The sequence below is a fragment of the Denticeps clupeoides genome, chromosome 2 (genome assembly GCF_900700375.1).
Source record: "Denticeps clupeoides chromosome 2, fDenClu1.1, whole genome shotgun sequence".
In the NCBI taxonomy this organism is placed as follows: Eukaryota; Metazoa; Chordata; class Actinopteri; order Clupeiformes; family Denticipitidae; genus Denticeps; species Denticeps clupeoides.
Window position 1 is genome coordinate 28263484 of NC_041708.1, and position 4073 is coordinate 28267556.

The window sequence follows — 4073 nt, forward strand, 5'->3', positions numbered from 1 at the left end:
TAAACTTTAAGAATTAAAAAAAAAAAAAAAAAAAAACAACCTGTGCACCCACATTCTTATACCACGCCTAGTTCAAACACACGTGAATACACAGCCAAGACTTAAACTATGACATCATAAATCTGCATATTTTACACTCTCTCTCTTTTATTCCAGACTTTATTCCAGTCATATTTACAAAAAAAAACGAGAGATAGATAGAGAGAGAGAGAGAGAGAGAGAGAGGGAGTCACCATGAATTGAAATAATTGAATTATACCGGGATGTACCAGGCCATTGTGCGGCACAGATAGAAGCTGACGCCCTGTGAAGGTCAGCGTGTGAAAGTGGAAGGTAAAGGAAAACAGAAGCAAAACCAGATTACTGGTCTAGCAGGCTGAATTCCACCGCTCGGCCGCCATTGGACTCGTCCGCCACTCCAGCAGGCGATTTCTTAGAAAGACCGGGGCAATAAAAGCAAAAAAAAATTAATAGACGCAAATGCATGAATGGAAGCATGAAAAAAAGAAGTCAATAACGAGGACAAGAACTAGAGCCCCCTGGCCTGCATGCTGCAAAATTAATCGACGTCCGAAGGCAGAACCGAGGGACGCGCGGCACATTCAGAACACTGTTCTAAAGAGTTCAACGTTAAGTGTTAACAACTCGTCACGTTCCTAAGTCGAGGGGTTTAAGAAACGCGACAAGGGTGTGGAGTGGCCCAACATGGACAGCACAACCACGTAAAGGAAGGGGTGGCCCAGAGGTTAACGTGCACAAAAGTTAACAGAAAAGGGTGCATCAACACACACACACAAGGCTAACAACAAGGGGTCCATCACGCACAGCAACACAACACACACTAAAGGTGGAGGTGACCAATGGTCAGGTGGAGCTTCAACTCCTCCCACGAAGTCAACCTAAAAGAGACAGGGACACAAAAACACAGCCGTGGACACAGAACACGTGGGAGCGTTCGTCCAGGGACGTAAACGACACACACGGAAATACACCAATAACCACACAGTCCTCACAAGCGTAGTATTTGGACGGGCATATGAAGACGTTTTCAGTATTGGTGTTAATTGAATGAAGAGCAAAACATAAAAAGACGGAATTTGACTTGAGAAACGCCGCTGACAACGCGGACGCGTGTCGGAGGAACTGGGGTTCCTGCTCTCGACCCCCCGCAAGCGCATTACGGGCCTCCTATAAGCAGAGGTCTGCAGATGGACAGCAACACCGGCCCGGAGCCCAGAGAACCATGTCCACACACGCAGGAATACGAGCTCGACCGAGGCGATTCTGCAACGAACCGTGCGTGCTCCAAACACACACTTATTACTAAACCCACGAAGCAGAGCCTCGCACAAGTTGCACGTCCACACGCCACGGAACAGCCGTGTGGCCGCACAGTAGTCACGCCGCACGGCACCACACGGCGGAGAGTCGGCGTCTGCTCCTTCCTGTCAAAGTAGCGCGGTGAAAAGAAGGGTGCAGGAGACTAAAACTCCGAAACACACACACACACAAAAACTAAAATCAGACATATATATATACACACACACACACACACACACACAGAGACACACACGTATAAAAACCAGCATATATGAACCGGCGCTGTGGCTACAGCTTCGCCAGTCAGATGGAGCCCCGAGTTCGCAATAAAAGAAAGAAAGAAAGAAAGAAAGAAAGAAAGCGGACGACTCACTTCATCTCGCCGATAAGAGTCGAGCAGAACTTGCGCGTTTACGGGGCACCGGCCGGGCCGAAATTCGGTCGCGGGTCTCCCGTCAGGCGAATGGAGGCGGGCGGACGTGCTAAGCTAACGAGCCGCCGCTCGGGCGACTGAAGTTCGGCGCGTCGTGGAGAACAAGTACCGGGGAAGGGGCCAGATGAACAGTCGCAGGGGGCGGCGAGGTACTTTTCTTTTTTTTCTCTCTCTCTCTTTTGCGACATTCGGGCCGACCGACGCGGAAGGGACGACGAGCGGCGAAACGGAGCGAAGTGAGTAAAGTGGCAGAAGGGACCGCCGCCGCTCGACCGAGATTGGAAGCCCCTCGCGGATTATGGAAGGGGGGGGGGGGGGACAAAAAAAAAAATCTCACCACGGGGGTCACGGGGAAAAGCACTCACCCGACCGCGAACTAGCGCGTCGCCGCCGCCTCGCCGTCCAGGACCTCCGGCGTTACGAGAGATGATGTGGGGAGCAGGAGAAGAAAAAAAAAAAAAAAAAAAAGAAAAGAAAAAAGAAGAAGAATCCCGTGGGCTACGTCCGGCTCTGACCTTCGGCTCGGTGGAAGAGCGCCGGAGCCGAGCGCGCCGCCGCCGCCGCCATGTTCCCGCTGCCTTGTGCGATGGCTGGCTGCTTGTTTACCTCGCCAGCTATCCTCCCCCACCGCACCGCGGGCAGCGGCGGACTCGTCCACTACGGGCGACGCGGCGACCGGCGACACGTTCCCGTTGGTGGAACTCCGCGGGGAAAAGTGGTCGCGGTGGAGGGAGGGGGAGATCATACACGCAAAAAAAAAAAAAAAATAATAATAATAATAATACATAAAAAAATACAGCACGTTGTACCGAAGCGTGCACGACGACACCAAGGATGTGGGGGGGGGGAGAAAAAAAAACTTCCTAGAATAAAAACGAGTTTTCAACTCCGCCAATAGGCATCCTGGAGGCTTGATCGTATTGATCCGACCCCACCCATGTTAACAGATGAGCACTTTTATCAACTTATCTTCCTCTCGATCCCCCGATTTCCACGACGAACGCCGCTTTTACGCGAAACGCGACCCCCGTCTCTAACCTGGAACTACAGTGTGCAGATCCGCACAGACCTTGAACGTGAGACTAAACACCACAAAATAGGTCTGATAATGAAAGTACATAAACCAAACACCATTCTTCCGACTGGAAGGTGCATTTATATTTTTTATATTTATATATACACACCCATTAAGGTCCAGTCACTGCGTGCTGTCGCTTTTTATAAGTAACATATGGAGTGTTTTGTAAAAGGTGTGCAGTTTCGAAACTTCCAGCTTCGAGATTTTTTCGCACACAAGCCACGCGAAAGGAAACACGTTCAAGGTCGGTTTCCAGCAAGCCCCGGGGGCGAATGCACGGCTGTGGTCTTCAAGGTGGACGGGGGAGGGGGGGGTTTTAAAAAAAAAAACACACCACTTCGCCCGTCCTACCAGTGGATCGGCGGCGGTTCCAGTTTTTCACTTTAAGTAGGTCACTGCTGGCCTGCGCGCTTCGGGGATCCCTGGCGTCTCCAGCACACGACCTGCACCCCGGACGCCAAATCACGGACGCGCTGTCTGCGTGTCGTCCCACGGCGAAATATTCGCGATCGCGCGTCGGATCGCCGCCGCCTCACCTTGAGTTGTGGGCGCGGACGGCTCCCTGGTTCCAGCCGAGCGGCGCTCCGTAAATCCGGCGAGACGCTCACATCCTCAAAGCGCGCACAGTTTCACTAGTCCGAGGGCTTCCCGCACAATCCGCCTTCACCTTCAACTTGCGTTACGGGGGGCGCGGGGGGGGGGGGCAGCGCCGAGTCAGCGCGGGCGACGCGCGTAAGACGCGAGTGACGCCGCGCTCCGCGGAGACGCGTCACGCTGGTTATCTCGCGTACGCGGCTAATTGCGAGGCGACACCCCCCCCCCCCCCCGAAAGGTTAACTGCGAAGAGCGAAGCGGCGGAAGGGGGGGGCGGGATGTGGCGGTCAGCGGTGCCACCTTGCGGCCAGAGGGATTGGAGCAGGCGCCAAAACCAACATTGCTTTCATTTACATTTACAGCATTTACCAGATGCCCTTATGCAGAGCGACTTAGTCAGTAGTTACAGGGACAGTCCCCCCCGGAGCAACTTAGGGTTAAGTGTCTTGCTCAGGGACACAATGGTAGTAAGTTGGATTTGAACCTGGGTCTTCTGGTTCACAGGCGAGTGTGCTGCCCAAAAGCAGCGCAGGTCAATGTATTAAGTACAGTTATCTGTACACAAGAAAAGCCAACAACTGAAGGGGATCCAGATGCAGGGGACCACTGGCCCAATCACAGGCATGCTGCTTGAGAAATGATTAGAAA

At 52.8% G+C, this 4073-nt stretch overlaps 1 protein-coding gene across 2 annotated transcripts in view; it reads right to left on the reverse strand.

Annotated features, from left to right (window-relative positions):
• Nucleotides 1-3519, reverse strand: part of ncoa2 (nuclear receptor coactivator 2) — a 64214-nt gene extending 60695 nt beyond the window's left edge. For both annotated transcript variants that reach the window (XR_003744793.1, XM_028966254.1), the window contains exon 1: nucleotides 3368-3519. The gene's annotated coding sequence lies outside the window, so the exon portion shown is untranslated. The remainder of the gene's footprint in view (nucleotides 1-3367) is intronic.
• Between the last annotated feature and the right edge of the window lie 554 nt (nucleotides 3520-4073).